Here is an 18,768-nt window from a genome sequence, read left to right as displayed (position 1 = left end):
GTGATTAGCATGAAAAATAAATCTTCCTACCACGTTTCCCCCCAGAGACCCAGTTCGACTCTCCAGAGGCTTCTGCAGTTAGCATTTTTGGGTGTGTACTCTAGAGATAGTCAATGCTTGTATAAACATACGTATTCTTTTTTATTTAGTGAACTTTACTGAGGTATGATTTACATTCAATAAAGCCCAACTACTTTAAGCATACAGTTTGATAAGTTTTGACAAATGTATACACCTGTGTAACCACCATGATAATCAATACATAGGATATTTCCATTACTCTGGAAAGTTGTCTCAGGCCCCTTTTTCATCAACCCCATGGCTTCTCCCTTTCCCTCTCCCCGCCCCCCACCCCACATCTGTCCATCCCTGGGCCCAGGCAACCAATGATTTGCTTCTCTTCCCTGTGGATTACTTTTGCCTACTCTAGAATATCATATAAATAGAATCATAGCACACATATTCTCCTCTGTCTACATCTTTTGTTTACTGTAATGCTTTCGAGCTTGCATCTGTGTTGTATCAGCAGTTCATTCTGTTTCGTTGCTGAATAGTATTCCATTGCATGTATACACCACAATTTGTGCACCTATTTACCTGCGGATGGAAATTTAGTTTTTTTCTAATTTTTGGCTACCATGAATGAAATGGCTATGAACATTCATGTACAAATCTGTTGGTAGACAATTTTGTTTGTTTGTTTGTTTCTCTCGGTTAATACCTAGGGTTGGAATTGCTGGATGGTATGGTAAGTGTATGTTTAACTTTATAAGATACTGACGAGTTGTGTTGCCAAGTGGTTGTACTGGTTGTATACCAGTAATGTATGATATTTCCAGTTTTTCATATCTTCATCAACTCTTGCTATTATATGTCTTTTTCATTTTAGCTGTTCTAGTGAGTTGTGGTGATATCTCATTGTGGTTCTGTTTTTTATTTTTTTAAAAAGATTTTATTAAAAAAATAAAAATAAAATAGAAGATTTTATTGATTTATTTGAGAGAGAGCGAGAAAAAGAGAGCACGAGAGGGGGGATGGTCAGGCGGAGAAGCAGACTCCCTACTGAGCAGGGAGCCCGATGCGGGGCTGGATCCTGGGACTCCAAGATCATGACCTGAGCTGAAGGCAGGCGCTTAACTGACTGAGCCACCCAGGTGCCCCTCACTGTGGCTTTAATATGTATGTCCTTGGTGATTTATTGGCCATCTGTAATGTATGTGAATTTTGTACGTGAAATGTCTGTCTTTATTCTTTGCCCGTTTTACATCTTGAGATGTCTTTTTATTATTGAGCTTTAAGAGCTCTTTATATATTCTGAAAAAAGCAGAATTTTTAAATTTTGATGAAGACTGACTTATAATTTTTTCTATTATGGTTCATACTTTTCAGGTTCTATCTGAGAAATCTTTCCCTAACTGAAGATCACAAAGATTTTCTCCTACATTTTCTTTTGGAAATGTTATGGTTTAAGCTTTTATGTTTAGGTCTATAATCTATTTTATTTTTTATTTTTTTTATAATAATATTTTTTATTATATTATGTTAGTCACCATACAGTACATCCCTGGTTTCTGATGCAAAGTTCAATGATTCATTAGTTGCATATAACACCCAGTGCACCATGCAATACGTGCCCTCCTTACTACCCATCACCGGTCTATCCCATTCCCCCACCCCCTTCCCCTCTGAAGCCCTCAGTTTGTTTCCCAGAGTCCATAGTCTCTCGTGGTTCATTCCCCCTTCTGATTACCCACCTTTCTTCTTCCCTTTTTTCTCCTACCGATCTTCCTACTTCTTATGTTCCATAAATGAGTGAAACCGTATGATAATTGTCTTTCTCTGCTTGACTTATTTCACTTAGCATTATCTCCTCCAGTGCCGTCCATTTTTAAATAATAATATTTTTTTATTATATATGTTAGTCACCATACAGTACATCCCTAGTTTTTGATATAAAGTTCCATGATTCATTACTTGCGTATAATACCCAGTGCACCATGCAATACATGCCCTCCTTACTACCTATCACCAGCCTATCCCATTCCCCCACCCCCCTCCCCTCTGAAGCCCTCAGTTTGTTTCTCAGAGCCCATAGTCTCTCATGCTTCATTCCCCCTTCTGTATAATCTATTTTAAGTTAATACTTTTGTTTGGTATAAGGTAACGATTGAGGATCACTTAAAAAATACTTACACCCACTTGTTCCAATACTGTTAAAAAAACTATTCTTCCTGTATTGAATTACCTTTGCATCTTTGTGGAAAATCAACGGGCCCTATAAAAGTGAGTGTATTTCTAGGCTCTATCCTGTTCCTTTGAATTATATGTCTATCTTTCTGCCAATGATAAACTGTGTTGGTTACTGCTGCTTTATAATAAGTCTTAAAATCAGATAGTGTAAATCCTGAAACTTTCAAACATATATATCCTTGGAGTATAAACAAAATCGTATGTTGTGTTTGGGTTTAGAAATTATTAGCAATGCTTTTATATTTAACTTAAGTTTCTTTTTATTGTAAGATCTTTTATAAGAGAAACATTTCATCATGCACAGAAGTAGAGAAAATAGGATAATGAAAAGATGCTCAGCAACACTGATCATTAGGGAAATACAAATCAAAGCTACCATGAGCTATCACCTGTCACAGTGGTAAAATCAGCAACACAAGAACAACAGGTGTTGGCGAGGATGTGGAGAAAGGGGCACCCTTTTGCACTGTTGGTGGGAATGCAAACTGGTGCAGCCACTCTATTAAACAGTATGGCGGTTCCTCAAAAAGTTAAAAAATAGAACTCTTCTATGATCCAGCAATCGCGGTACTAGGTATTTAGTACAAAAATACTAATTCAAAGGGATACATGCACCCCAATGTTTATAGCAGCAGCATTATTAGCAGTAGCCAAATTACAATACACACACACACAAACACACACACACACGCTGGAATATTACTCAGCCATAAAAAAGAATGAAGTCTTGCCATTTGCAATGACATGCATGGAGCTAGAGAGTATTATGCTGAGTGAAATAAGTCCATCAGAGAAAGACAAATACCATACAATTTCACTCATATGTGGAATTTAAGAAACAAAACAAATGAGCAAAAGGGGAAAGAAAAAGAGAGAGGGGGGCAAACCAAGAAACAGACTCTTAACTGTAGAGAATAAACTAATAGTTACCAGAGGGGAGGCGGGTGGGGGCTGGGTGAAATAGGTGATGGGGATGAAGGAGGGCACTTGTGATGATTACTGTGTGTTGTATGGAAGTGTTGAATCACTATATTATATACCTGAAACTAATACTACACTGTATGTTAACTAACCGGAATTTAAATGAAAACTTAAAAAAAATAGTATGATGAGGGGCGCCTGGGTAGCGCAGTCCTTAAGCGTCTGCCTTCGGCTCAGGGCGTGATCCCGGCGTTCCGGGATCGAGTCCCACATTGGGCTCCTCCGCTGGAGGCCTGCTTCTTCCTCTCCCACTCCCCTGCTGTGTTCCTTCTCTCACTGGTTGTCTCTCTGTCACATAAATAAATAAAATCTTTTAAAAAAAAATAGTATGATGAATGTCCATGTACCTAAAAATGGTAAGTTTTTGATTAAACTTGTTTCATCTAGATTTTCTCCCCTACTGGATTATTTTGATGCATATACTGGACACCATATAATTCCATCTATATATATTCAACATGTGTCTCTAGAAGCGAAGAACAATTTTTCAAAAATCACATTTATGACTTCTGAAATTTAACAATTTAATGTTTATATTAATAATCTTGTATATTAATATATGATAATACATATAATATGGCATAATAAGCTTAATATATTAAATAGACTTTCATATTTCATATCCATATTTCCCTGATTATTTAAAAAAAAATTTTTTTTAAAGATTTTATTTATTTATGTGACAGAGACAGCCAGTGAGAGAGGGAACACAGCAAGGGAGTGGGAGAGGAAGAAGCAGACTCCCAGCAGAGGAGCCCGATGTGGGACTCGATCCCGGAACGCCGGGATCACGCCCTGAGCTGAAGGCAGATGCTTAACGACTGTGCTACCCAGGCGCCCCTAAAAAAATTTTTTAACAGTTTGGATGAAAATCCAAACATGAACCATGCTTTGTAACTTGTTGATGTTCCCCTAAGACTTTTCTAAAATCTAGATCCTCACTCTGTCCGTCTCTCTCTCTTTTCCTTACAATTTATTGGTTGAGTGAACTCGGACATTTACCCTTTAGCCTGCCCACGGCATCCTCATGGTGCTGTGCAATGTGTTCCTCTGCCCTTCTGTATTCCCTGAAGACTGTAGAGGCTTTATCAGATTCAGGTTTGATTTTCTTGGCAAGAATATTTCATAAGGGGAGCCTGGGTGACTCAGTTGTTGGGCATCTGCCTTCGGCTCAGGTCATGATCCCAGGTTTCTAGGATAAAACCCCTTGTCGGGCTCCCTGCTCAGCGGGAAGCCTGATTCTCTCTCTCCCCTCCCCCTGCTTGTGTTCCCTGTCTTGCTGTCTCTCTCTCTCTCTCTGTCAAATAAATAAATAAAATCTTAAAAAAATAATATTTTAGAATTGTTCATTAAATTCTTTCATACCTTCTTTCTTTCTTTTTTTTTTTTTTAAGATTTTATTTATTCATTTGACAGAGATAGAGACAGCCAGCGAGAGAGGGAACACAAGCAGGGGGAGTGGGAGAGGAAGAAGCAGGCTCATAGCAGAGGAGCCTGATGCGGGGCTCGATCCCGTAACGCCGGGATCACGCCCTGAGCCAAAGGCAGACGCTTAACCGCTGTGCCACCCAGGCGGCCCTCATACCTTCTTTCTTTAGCAGGTGGAATACTGTATAAGGAAAATATTTACCAGCTCTTCAGTTATCCTGTCAAGACTGTTTTCAATTTTTGCAGAAAGGAGTCAATGAGCTCTGGTACCCAGCTCAACAATTAAAAGCCATTCAAGCCTTTTACAGGTTGTGAAGAACCACAGCTGAACTCCAAGCAGAAATCTTTAGGGAGTTCATTGGACGATCGTATTTATTGGAAATGATTCAGAAATATCATTCATGAGCTATAATTATCTCTTTCACTTAGTTGTGCTTCATACTTTCTCGTATTTAAATCCAGCTCACGATACCTGACAAACTTGAAGGTATTCATTTAAAATGTCTAATGAAATAATTTAACCATGAGAAAAATCACATGAACTTATTCATTTATTTTTACATTGAATAGCAAGAAAACAGAAATCTGTCCCTTTCGTTTGAGAACACAGTTAGACATATTCTCATCTGAGTCTTTTACCCTGGTTGATTAATCAACTGTGTTTCATTTGAAAACTTATAAAATTTAATTTCTTTTTTTTTTAAAGATTTTATTTATTCATTTGACAGAGAGAGAGACAGCCAGCGAGAGAGGGAACACAAGCAGGGGGAGTGGGAGAGGAAGAAGCAGCCTCAAAGCAGAGGAGCCCAATGTGGGACTCGATTCCAGAACGCTGGGATCACGCCCTGAGCCGAAGGCAGACGCTTAACCGCTGTGCCACCCAGGCGCCCCTAAAATTTAATTTCTTATCAGCACAGAACAAGGCATCTTGTAACACAGCATCTGATTTTAAAAGTGTTAGGTCTGAGGAGATTACTTTTACAGTGTCTTCTCATTAAAGCTGACTTTCTATGGCTGAAAACTTCATTTCTAAGACTGCATTATAACTAGCATTCTGGGTGAAATTTAGATTTTGTACATGCAGGCAACAGGAGCCGAGATTGTGTTCTGTGGGGAGAGCAGGAGTGCATGAGAGAGCACGCAGCGTCTGTTCCAACATAGTTCATGTCAGGCGATGGGATTCTGGGGCAGCCTCTTCCTGACTCAGCAGCTGCCCGCAGCAGAAATGGCATTATGTCCTAGCCCAGCAGGGGTACTCTGGGTTCCTGGAAGTTCTGCTTAGACCGCATCCTTTCAGCCCTTCCATTGTCTTTGTGAACCATGAAAAACCACCTTCTTACACCAATCTGAGTGATTTCCATTTCTTACTAATAAGATGACTGATTTCTGTATATTATTTTTGTACTCAGCCATCACACTCAATTTACTTATTGGCTATTACAGTTTTCCAGATAATTTTGGAAAGCTTCTATTAAAAATTGTATAATTTTCATCTCTTCTTTGCTAACTTCTTCATCTTTTCTCTTGAATAGTTGCACCTTGTAGTGCAGGTGATAGCACTTTTGTGTTTTTCTGACTTCAATGGGAAAGCTTCTAGTCTTTCCCCATTGAGAATAATTCTAGCTTTGGAGATTAGAGATACATAATATTAAGAAGGTATTCATCTTTGGGGTGCCTGGGTGGCTCAGTCGGTGAAGCATCAGACTTTGGCTCAGGTCATGATCTCAGTGTACTGGGGTCAGGCTCCCAGCTCAACGGGGAGTCTGCCTGTGTCTCTCCCTTTGCCCCTCCTCCTGCTTGTGCTTTCTCTCTCAAATAAATAAATAAAATCTTTTTTTTTTTAAAGAAGGTATTCATCTTTTCCCATTTTATTAATAGCTTTCTTTTTAAAAAAATTAAGAATGGAATTTGGTTGTTGTCAAAAAGTTTATTTAAACATCCATGGGAATGACCATAGATTTTTTAGAATCTATTCATATGATAAATAATATTAGATTTTCTTCTTTTTCCTTTTTATTATTTTTTTTTAAAGATTTGTGTTTATTTTTTTGACAGAGAAGGAGTCAGCCAGCGAGAGAGGGAACACAAGCAGGGGGAGTGGGAGAGGAAGAAGCAGGCTCCCAGCGGAGGAGCCTGATGTGGGACTCGATCCCATAACGCCAGGATCACGCCCTGAGCCGAAGGCAGACGCTTAACGACTGAGCCACCCAGGTGCCCCCTCTTTTTTCTTTTCTTTTTTTTTTTAAAGATTTTATTTTTATTTATTCGCAGAGATAGAGACAGCCAGCGAGAGAGGGAGCACAAGCAGGGGGAGTGGGAGAGGAAGAAGCAGGCTCATAGCAGAGGAGCCTGATGTGGGGCTCGATCCCATAACACCGGATCACGCTCTGAGCCGAAGGCACACGCTTAACGACTGAGCCACCCAGGCGCCCCTCTTTTTTCTTTTTTAAAAGATTTTATTTATTTGAGAGGTGAGAGTGAGAGAGAGAGAGCACGAGTTGTGGGGGAGGGCAGAGGAAAAGGGAGAAGCAGACTCTGACTGATCAGGGAGCCTGATGTGGGACTCGATCCCAGGACCCTCGGATCATGACCTGAGCCAAAGGCAGACGCTTAACTGACTGGGCCACACAGGCACCCCGATTTTCTTCTTTTTTGAAACAGATTTTCTAATATCAAATCATCTTGCATCCCTTGAAAAACCCCACTTGGTCATGGTATATTATTTTTTTAGAGCTTTACTGGATTCTCATTATTATTTTATGATTTTTGCAATGATATTCATAAATGGGTAGTTTTCCCTTTTTGTACTATTTTTGCTATTTTGTACTACATTTCTTCTTAATATAATGCTTGCTTTATGAAAAGAATTAGAAAATTTTCATTATTATTATGTTGCTGTTGTCAGTTCCATGAAATTATCTGTGTCTGGTGATTTGGGGAGGGTTGCACAGAGGGTACACACTTTGACAACTTTCTTCTATGCTACTTCTGTGCTACTTGGTATATTTAAGTTTTCCATCTTTTCTAGGGTCAGTTTTGATCTATTTCTTACAAGTTTTCAAATATATTTTTGGATAGATGTGAACAAAAGAACAACAACATACATGCATATATAAATAATTTCTGCTATATCTGGTCATTTTTTCCTTTCCTATTTGGTGTGTTTTTGCTTTCTCTTAAAAAAAAAAACAGCTAGACTTGCTACTTAATCTGTTTAGTTGGTTTTCAAAAATCCATTCTTGTATTTGCTCTTTTTAAAAAGATTTATTTATTTATTTTAGAAAGAGGGGGGTAGGGGAAGCAGAGGGAGAGGGAGCGAGAGAAACTCAAGCAGATTCAGCGCTAGCTGGGAGCCCGAGGTGGGGCTTGATCTTACGATCCTGAGATCATGACCCGAGCTGAAACCAAGAGTCAGATGCCTAACCAAGTGTGCCACCCAGGTACCCCTGTATTTGCTCTTTCTAGTTACAACAATTCCTTACTTTCTGTTTCCTCTTTATTAATTCCTTCCTCCTAATTTCCCTAGATTTATCTTATTTTTCTCCCAAATTTACTGCTTCGCATCCTAACTCATATATATTTTTTGTCATTTCTTGTTTATTATTATAATCATCTTAGGGTGTGAGATTTTCCCTGGGCATTCATCTAACTCTATTTTCCATACATGAGGCAATAACAAGGATAGTGGTGAATAAATCAGCCTTTCATGAAAATAGAGTTTACAACTTTAGGTGAGCACAGAGTCTTCTGAAAACAAACATTTTAAATGCATGTGATTCCCTATAACAAATATACTTCATTTCATTGTTATAAGATAATTATCCTTGGAACTATTTTTAAAAATCTTTTAATAATGTAGGAAAGTGCTTTGGTCTTTTTAGTTGGCTGATTTAGATGAATGCTCAGCTCTGTAAGCACAAGATACAGAAAAGATACAGATTTAACTAAATTTTTGAGTAACTGGTATCTATTTTCTTTTTTTTTTTAAAGATTTTATTTATTTATTTGAAAGAGATAGAGACAGTCAGCCAGAGAGGGAACACAAGCAGGGGGAGTGGGAGAGGAAGAAGCAGGCTCATAGTGGAGGAGCCTGACGTGGGGCTCGATCCCATAACGCCGGGATCACGCCCTGAGCCGAAGGCAGACGCTTTAACTGCTGTGCCACCCGGGCGCCCCTGGTATCTATTTTCTTATCTATTTCATAAGGTGTGGGGCTTTGTTTTCCTAAAGCATCTAAGTCAATGGTCTCCCTTTCTTTCAAGTCACCTCATTAAACTGTTAACTAAGGCTTTTCTTTAGTTATAATTTCTAACCAAGATCAAATTAATGAATATGGAGCTTATATTTTTCTGATTTCCAAGTTCGAATTATTTTAATATTTCACCTTGGAGTATAATCATTAGTCAGGTTTTTTGTGAATATTTGAAATTCTTTCCTATGCTTAAACATTTCATCTATTCATGGAAGCATAGATGTTTACTAAGAGATTAAAAAATGGGATCAGGTGGTGAGGTTTTGGTGCTCATTGTACTATTCTTTATGCTTTCCTCTATGTTTGAACATTTTCGTAATAAAAAGTTGGAAAAATCAGGTCTATTTATATAATTACAGGAGACATCTAGGAATACTACGGAAACGATAGAAGAAGAAAGAGGGAGTCAGCCATGGGAAGGGGCTAGTGACTATGTGGATTATAAGCAGACAGTTGATATCCTCTGGTGTTTTTCCTCATGGAGAGCGGAAATGCTCAGGGATGTGTCAGGAAATATAGGTTAGATATAACAAGGGACGTCCTTCTGTAGGAGACCACGCAGCTGTTCCTCCTTGACTGTCTTTAAGAGCTCCAGAGATGCCCTCTGTCCAGCAAGGCGGAGGCCATGTATGGGGGTGAGACAGCTCTTCCTTTGATTGGAGAGAGGAGGCAATGGAATGGTTCTTCAAACAGACTTGGGGGCACCTGCCACGCATAGGACTGAATGGAGTTAGCAGGATGGTGTCCAGCTGCCCTGAAAAGAGTGGGAAGGCACCAGGCAGGGATGCAGATCAGGTCCTGCCTCAGTAGACCCGCCGGGGTCCACAGGTTCCCTCTGTGGCTCAGCCTTTGCCTTGCCTCTCACCCAGAACAGTTCCATGAGAACACTGAGCACAAGGCAGGGAGGCGCCCTGGAGTTCAGGGAGCCCCTCTCTTTAGTCTTCTGGGAATGAAGAATTCATACCAAACTGGCCCCCACAAAAGCACGGGATTTTCCAAGGGAAATGATCTTCATGACATTGGCCGGGCAGAATGCCCTGACAGCAAAAAGTCATTCATGTCAACTAGTAGTTGGTGCCCACTGTACTCAGAGCCATGCTGATTATATTCAGGCTACTGGACAGTTTCCAGAGCTCCATGCACATAACACCTAGGAGCACGGGTTCTGGATTCTGAGCTGGATTTAAATCCTGACTCTTCGGTTAACTCGCTGTGGAACTTGGGAAGTAAGTGCCTTATTAGTGTCTGTGCGTCAGACCCCTGGGCGGATTGGCTACCATAACAGCACCTAGTTCGTGGGATTAGAGATGACCTGTGTAAAGTGCTTGGAATGTCCCACAGTAAGTGCTCAGTAAGTGTGACTATTATTATTTAGCACGGCCATGTTGTATCCTCTTTGACGGGCCCCATGCTCCTCATTTTCCAACAACTCAGCTGCCTTAAATGGACCCCAAGTTACCTCAGGGTTGAGAAGCAGCTATTCTTTGATTTTCCTGGTCACCCAACTGGAGGGGGTGCCCAGGTTCTCAGGAGCTTCTTGCCTTTCTAGCCTCATGAAAACATTAAGTTCTTAGGTGAGAGGACTCTGGCCCTGGGTGTTGGGTTCTGTGGGTGATGGAGCAAGAGAATCATCTCATGGAGACAGCCTTGGTGTCTCTCCTCTTGAGCTAAAGGTGTATCTGTGGGTAATGCGATTCGTTTAGCTCAACCACAGGCAATCCCGGGAGCCTGCTGGGTTACCCTTCCTCTACATTCGGAGTAACGTCCCTAGGTAGCCCCAGGACTTGGTACAAGCCATTCCGGGGAGACTCTGTAACTCTGTGCATCTAGTACAGGCCTGGTGTAGGTGGCTTGTTTCCCAGTTTCTATGGAATCTTGAAACTTGGAGTCCCAGCTATGGATCCACTGAGAGAAGCTTTCCCCTCTCTGGAGAGAAGCTGTGGGGCTTCTCCAGAGACTCATTACAACACTGTGATAACAAGGCCCCAGCCACTTCAAATCCCTTGGCTGTGGACTGCTCTAACTTTAAAAACAGAAGTTTAGGGGCGCCTGGCTGGCTCCGTCTGTGGAACACATGACTCTTGATCTCAGGGTTGTGGTTCGAGCCCCTGCATTGGGCTCAGAAATTACTTAAAACAAAACAAAACAAAATTGGAGTAGGTGCCTGGGTGGCTCAGTCAGTCAAGCATCTGCCTTTGGCTCAGGTCGTGATCCCAGGGTCCTGGGATCGAGCCCCGCATCAGGCTCCCTGCTCAGCGGGGAGCCTGCTTCTCTCTCACCCCCTGCTCCTCCACCCTGCTTGTGCTCGTTCTCTCACTCTCTCTCTCTCAAATAAGTAAATAAATAAAAATTTAAAAAATAATAAATAAGTAAAAATAGAAAATTAAAAAAATTAAAAAGCTGGAGCAAAGTCAGTCAGTCAGAGAAAGACAAATACCAAACGATTTCACTTCTGTGTGGAATTTAAGAAACAAAACAAATGAACATGGGGGGGAAAAGAGAGCCAAACCAAGAAATGGATCCTTTTTTTTTTTAAAGATTTTATTTATTTATTCGACAGAGATAGAGACAGCCAGCGAGAGAGGGAACACAAGCAGGGGGAGTGGGAGAGGAAGAAGCAGGCTTCCAGCAGAGGAGCCTGATGTGGGGCTCGATCCCATAACGCCGGGATCACGCCCTGAGCCGAAGGCAGACGCTTAACCGCTGTGCCACCCAGGCGCCCCCCAAGAAATAGATTCTTAACTATAGAGAACACACTGAGATTTACAAGAGAGGAGGTGGGGGGGATGGGTGCAATGGGTGCTGGGGATTAAGGAGGGCACTTCTTGTGATGGGCGCTGGGTGTGGTGTATAGGTGATGAATCACTCAGTTCCACACCTACAACTGATACTGCACTGGGTGCTAACTAGCTGGAATTTAAATAAAAACTTGGAAAAAAAAAAAACTCTGAAGGTTTGCCCTTTTTCTCTCCATTCACAGAGCATAGGAACTTTGGAAAAGTTTAATGAGTCTGGTTGAGGGAGTGAGGGGGAAAATGGCAGGTAAACCCTTTCCAAGGGCTGGACCGGGGAGTTCTGGCCACGGGCGTTGCATGGCTGTGGTGCGTGGGTGTGGGCCATGCTCCGGGAGCTGCAGGGTAATTCCTCCTCTGTCCTTTCTTAGGGGTCTCTGGCTGCCCTTGACCTCGTCATCCTCCAGGCTCCGTGAGCTTGCTCTAGCCACGGTGGCCTTCTTGTCCTTCAACCACACTCACATGTGTCTCAGGGCTTGGGGCCCCACCCCTTGTGGCATCTGCTCTGTGTCACCTCTTTAGATGGCCTTTTCTTGTCTGTCTAATGTAAAACAGATCCCTTCTTGTCCCTCCCGTCCCCTTACCCTGTTTATTTACTTTTATTTGTAACACTGTCTGATATTTTATTTGCATATTTATTTTTGTGTTTTCTTTTTCTTTTTTAAAAAGATTTTATTTATTTATTTGACAGAGAGAGAGAGGGAGAGAGATTGGGAGCACAAGCAGTGGCAGAGGAAGAGGAAGAAACAGGCTCCCCACTGAGCAGGGAGCCTGACGCAGGGCTTGCTGCCAGGACCCTGGGATCATGACCTTGGCCGAAGGCAGACACTTAATGGACTGAGCCACCCAGGCGCCCCGTGTCTGTTTCTCCTACTAGAAGGAAAAGTATGAGGCTAAGGACTGCCCTGTTCATTGCTGTATCTGCTATGCTTAGAACAGTGCTTGACATAGAGGAGGGGTTGAATAAATATTTTTTTTGTGAAGCTGAGAAAGCAACACACCTCTTGCCCAGAGGAGTTTCTGCATGGAACAGAAGAGCTGTGGGGTACGGGCAAAGGGGAGGCGTGAGCTCTCTTTGCAGCATTTTGCAGGGTTTGGGGCATAAGATGCCTTTTGAGAAGGGGATGTGAGGCATGAGAAAACCAAAGGTGAATCACTTAGGCTAATTCATGTCCTCTTGGGATGACTGGTCTCTCTTAACACCAGCACCAGTGAACTCAGGATGTCTTCAGCACCTTTGACTGCTCCCCTGAGACCACTTTACTATGTCCTCATCTCTGGGCCTCAAGAATGGGACCTACAGTGATAAGAAATGTGAGGATGGATACTCAAGAATATAGACTTGCTTCCAGCCAGATGGGACCGTTCCTTGTTTATAGCATAGCTTACACCTCCATGCTTTGGCTCCTGCCATTCCTCCTAACAGAGGTCTCTCCCCCTCCTCCCACATTCCAGCTACTATCCCCTCTTCAAGATCTAGTTCAAATTCTTTCATGAAGCTTTCCCAGCCATCATGGGCAAGAACACCTTTTCCTTCCTCCGAACTCCTTTAAGTCTTACTGCTCATATATTCATGACATTTAGCTATGAACAAATGGGGCGACTCAACTAACTAACTAACTAACTAACTAACTAACTAACTAACTAGGAAGTCTTTTTCTCTGGCTTCTCCAGTCTTCAAATGTCATCCTTCCCTTAGGCACTTAAAGTCACAAGCGCCCAAGCCTGGATCCTGATGAACAACCTGAAAGTTCAGTAGCCTACTGGACGCCGTCCCATGGAATTCCCATAATTCCCAGAGGGTGCTTACGTTTTCTGCCAATCCTGCTGGTTGCGCAGTTCAGCTGGTCTTCTGGACGTCTCGTGACCACCTTCTGCAACTGCTACTCTTTTCCCAGACCCTCCCCGCCCCCATCCACGTGCAAACAAAGGCCCTTCTGTTATCTGTCCACCTACATGAAAGACCAGCTGTAGCAACTACCAAAACTTCAAAGAAAGCTTTGGGATAATAGGAGGAAATTCTAGTGTAGAAAAGGCACGGGGGGAGGATCCCATAGAACAAGAGAGAAAGAACAAGAGGAAATTATTATTCTTAGAGTCCCCTAACCATAAATCTACACAGGTGTTTTCTTTTTTAATTTTTTTCTTTTACATTTCCTCATCCCTCATTCTGCAGCCTCCTCCCTCATTGCTACAAGGCCTGCCTTCAGCCACGTGGCGGCGCTCTCCCCATACCTCACCTGCTCCATTCACCCCCGGGGGCAGGATCCTGGTCTCTGAGGGCCAGGGAGAAGTGAAAACCCCATTTGGGCCCAAGGACATGTTCTCTTCCGCAGAGATGGGTTTCTTTCCCCAGTGTAAGCCACCTCTGTGTCATGACGAGCAGTATAGCTCAGCATGGTCTTAAACCATTGAGGACATCATTTTGGCTTTACTCCTGCAAAGCCATTGAAGTGTTTTCCCCAAACAAACAAACAAACAAACAAACACAGTCCAGTCCCCAAATTGAATCAGAAAACTGTTGGTAATTTTAAAATAACTTACCTTGGCTTCTAGACGTTAGATATTTTAAAAAATAGTGTGGTTCAAGCTTATTAGAACACTCTGGTACTTTTTTTTTTTTTTGGCTTTAAATGTGTTTTATATCTTACAGAAATCAGCAGAATCGTAAAGCATCCAGGAAGAGAATGGTGGTGTCATCCAAGTGTCATCTGTCCCTCCCTTTTGAAGGCCCGAGGTGTGTCTGGTGTGGGAGGGTCGTGTTTAAGAGGGAGTCACACTAACAAAAATGTATTTGAATGATGAATGTTTCAGAAAGACATTTTATTAATCTCTGTGAGAAATAAGACTGCGAGACTAGAAACGTTCTACGCAGTGCATTCACTCCCCTTGCCCTCTTCCTCTTCTGAACCACTCGCTGAGATCTCCTTGACCCTTCGTAATGGAGAACCGTGTTCTTCCATCTCCAGTCAGTGTATGCTTAGACTGGAGAAGTCTAGGGAAGCAGGCAGTACTTCAGAAAGAGATAAAAATTCCTCCCTGGTCATGCTGCCTGTCAGGGAGTAGACATCCTACTGGATGAGCCCAAAGTCATCCAATATTTCAGGGGCAGGCACCCCTGGGTAAAACGATCCTTTCTGGGGCTGAGTCCCTGGTCACCACAAGACAATGGCAATCATGAGTTGTACTTCCCTCCTCTACCGCCAGGAGTCTGCCATGAGCTGGGGAGGAAGGTGAGTCAGGAACAGAGGAAAAGGTTAGACACCTAAGGGGTGCTGTAAGTGCTTGGGTACTTGCCAACAGCTTAGAAATGAAGGAAATGGATGGTCCCAAATCACTAGTTTTTAACCTTTTTTGAGGCACAGAGCCATCTGAGAATTTGACTCTTCCCACTTCCCTGCTAATCTACTTAGACATGCTAGTTTGCATGGAAGGGATTTCCCAGACAGAACTCCCGGAAGTTATCTGTGGGCTTTCTGCTCTAGACTATTAACTCTTGGAGGGCGAGGACTGGGCTTGTTCTCTGACGTGTGTTCAGCAGTTGTTACAAGTGCCTGAGATACAAGTGGTGTCAGTAAATATTTGTTGAGTGGAAAGGAGCAGAAGCAAACCTGCACTTGGCTGGCAAAGGCCAGTCTGGGCTGTGCAAATGCTGGTGGCATTAGCACCTCAAGAGGCTTTGGTAGTGACTCCCTGTCCTTCTTCTTTTTTTTCTTTTAAAGATATTATTTATTTATTCATTTGACAGAGAGACACAACAAGAGAGGGAGCAAAAGCAGGGGGAGTGGCAGAGGGGGAGGGATAAGCAGGCTGTCTGCTGAGCAGGGAGCCCGATGTGGGACTCGATCCCTGGGATCATGACCTGAGCCGAAGGTAGACGTTTAACCGACTGAGCCCCCAGGCGCCAGATCCTGTCAGTCTTAAAATTCTTCTGACAATATTCATGTAAAAAATAGTATCTCGTTATTATTTCATATTTACTGTATTACTAGAGCGGTTGAATATCTTTTCATATATTCATTGGCTATCTGTGTATCTTTTGTGAGTTGCTTATTCATATTTTTTGTACTGTGCACAAAGATAAAACATTTAGGGGCACCTGGGTGGCTCAGTTGGTTAAGCGTCTGCCTTCGGCTCAGGTCGTGATCCTGGGATGCTGGGATCGAGCGCAGCATTGGGCTCCCCGCTCAGTGGGGAGTCTGCTTCTCCCTCTCCCCCTGCTTGTGTTCTCTCTCTCTCTCCCTGTCAAATCAAGAAATAAAATCTTTAAAAAAAAGATAAAACATTTATTTTTCTGCTGGCGTTAAAGGATTTTTTCCTTTGGTGCCCAACTTCTTGGTCAGACCACTTCAAAGAATGAAGAGGCAGACCCAAGAGTGGTGGGCAGCAAAGCAAAGTGTATTGAGTGACAGTACAAACTCCTTAAACGGAGGGGACCAGAGAGGGTTGCCACTAGAGTTCCTAAGTCTATGGGTTTTTGCTGGTTTGTTGGTGGGCTGTTTGCATCTATTAACGCTCCATGAGCCTGGCATCCATTTAGGTATTTGTCATCTATCCTATGGGAAAGGGTGGAGGGCTCCTTCCAGGGTGGTGCAAAATCCTTTTAAGGGTTGTTTCCTCTTAGGTTAGGGCAGGGGTGGGGGGGATTGACCATGCCTGCCTGCCTTTCTTTCAACTATCCTTCATCACTGGGTTGCTTTCTCTTTTCTAATTGCGTCGTATAAGCTATTTGTGGGCTTATCAAACATCTTAATAGTTGCATACTGTTCAGTTTTGCAATTCTCCATCTAGGGAAGGAGATCATTGGTCAAACAGGCAAAAATGAATGTACAAGGTGCTTAACACATCGTTCATAATACAAAAACATTCAGAAGGATCTCGAAAATCCAACAATAGAGAATTGGATCAATGCATTACGGCAAATCTACACAAAGGAATACAATTAAAATAATGATATATTTCTGGGCACCTGGGTGGCTCAGTCGGTTAGGCAGCTACCTTTGGCTCGGGTCGTGATCCTGGGGTCCTGGGACCAAGACCCACATCGGGTTCCTTGCTCCACGGGGAGCTTGCTTCTCCCTTTGCCTGGCACTCCCCCTGCTGTGCTTGCTCTCTCCCCCACTTCTCTAGGTGTCAAATAAATAAATAAAATCTTAAAAAAAATGATATATTTCTTATACGCTATATTCATTGATGTAGAAAGAGATTTCTAACAATGAAGTAAAGAAAACATCTCATAGGGGCGCCTGGGTGGCGCAGCGGTTAAGCGTCTGCCTTCGGCTCAGGGCGTGATCCTGGCGTTGTGGGATCGAGCCCCACATCAGGCTCCTCCGCTATGAGCCTGCTTCTTCCTCTCCCACTCCCCCTGCTTGTGTTCCCTCTCTCGCTGGCTGTCTCTATCTCTGTCAAATAAATAAATAAAATCTTTAAAAAAAAAAAAAAAAAAAGAAAACATCTCATAAACCACTTTGTCAGTATGCTTTTATCCTGGTAAATATATATTTATATATAATAATGTGTGTGTGCATATATATGTCTATGTACCTGGAATATATATTCACACATTTATATATAAACATATATATATATATATACTTATATACATGTATTCCAAAATGTTTAACATGGTTATTTCTGGGTAGTATAATTACGGATGGTTTTTAATCAATTAATTAATTATTATTATTTTTAAAATATGGAATGCTTCACAAATTTGCGTAATCATTCTTGCCCAGGGGCCATGCTAATCTCCGTATTGTTCCAATTTTGGTCTGTGTGCTGCCAAAGCAAGCACTGGATAGTTTTTTAAAAGTCTTTTTTTTTTTCCTGCAATAAAAATGTTTTGTTCACATAAAAAAGGCAAAATGTTCTCAGAATTTGAACCTCCACTCAGATCGGGGAGTAATGAAACTTCCTAATTGAGTCTCCCCGCCCCCCCCATGCAGGTCTCATTTACCTCCCGTTACGTTAGGGTTTTTGGCTTCAACTTTACTGCTTCAAACTGAGCGCCCAGTCCACTAAAACCTTCATTTTGGTTGAATGTTTTCATATGAACTGTCCTTGCTTTACTTGTTTGGTTCATTCTTTAACGCAGGAGATGTGACCCTCATCTCCGGCCACAGTTCGATCGAATCAGAAGTCAGAGAGTGCAGCTGCTTCCGGATTGGTGAAGCCCTCCTTCCTTCCTCGGCAGGATCCTTTGGGAGAAAACTGCTAGAACTTCACATCTGAGAACTTGCTGTCCCTTTGGAGCCCCTCAGGTAATTCTCCTTGGAACATTTTACGATCTGACTTCTGGAAATCTGTAAAAATTACGTCTGGTCATCTTCCTTCAACATTCTGGCAAGTGAACTTGTTAGTGGGGCAAACATTTGCTAGGTGCTCTGCTTCCAGCAGAAGGAGCTGACGTCCTGATGCTTGCGACCTCTGGCACAGCTGTATCCGGCCTTAGATTACTTTCACCATCTGAATTAAAAAAGCATCACCCACGTCCTCTGTTTATTTTAACATCTATTCTGTGCTCCTACTGGGTTTTATTTCCTGGTCGCTTCTTTTATCTGCATCCAAATGCTTCTTTTCCGAAGGGTTCTGATTTCCTTTTTGACATATACACTCCTGCTGAAAACTGTCATTAGATCTGCTTCCTCTGAGCAGTGGCATCCTTCCAGGGTCACCCATCAGTCGTGAACTCCGTATAATCTATTTATTTTCTTGTGATAAAATTCATGTTCCCATTCTGGTCTTCTATAATATAGCACTTCCCAAACTAGGATTTTATTAGGATTAATGAAAATTTTTTGGGAAAAAAATCCCCCAAATTGATGTGTTTGGCAACAAGAAACGACATTTCCTCCCATCCCCCAAACGATCTTAGACTATCATCATCTTTTCATAGAAGACAAAAATTTAATCCTGAAAAGGTCAGAAAGGACTTAATTTCAGAATTTAATAATACTGAAAAAGTCTTATTTCATTATAGACCTGAAATCCTCTGTCAGGGACCATCTCCGGTCCACAGACCCATGTGGGAAACCACAGCTAGAATATACGCTTTTGCAGTTCTAT

General features: G+C 42.2%; 1 non-coding gene across 1 annotated transcript; it reads right to left on the bottom strand.

The window, feature by feature from the left end:
- Nucleotides 1-17,392: 17,392 nt before the first annotated feature.
- Nucleotides 17,393-17,497, bottom strand: LOC123795812 (U6 spliceosomal RNA). Its single transcript, XR_006780599.2, has one exon. It is a non-coding gene; the product is annotated as a U6 spliceosomal RNA (small nuclear RNA).
- Nucleotides 17,498-18,768: the final 1,271 nt, after the last annotated feature.

Source organism: Ursus americanus, chromosome 35 (assembly GCF_024610735.1).
Source record: "Ursus americanus isolate L20-20 chromosome 35, mUrsAme1.1.p, whole genome shotgun sequence".
NCBI lineage: Eukaryota > Metazoa > Chordata > Mammalia > Carnivora > Ursidae > Ursus > Ursus americanus.
Note: the sequence above shows the minus strand (reverse complement) of the source record. Positions and strands in the feature narration are given on the sequence as shown.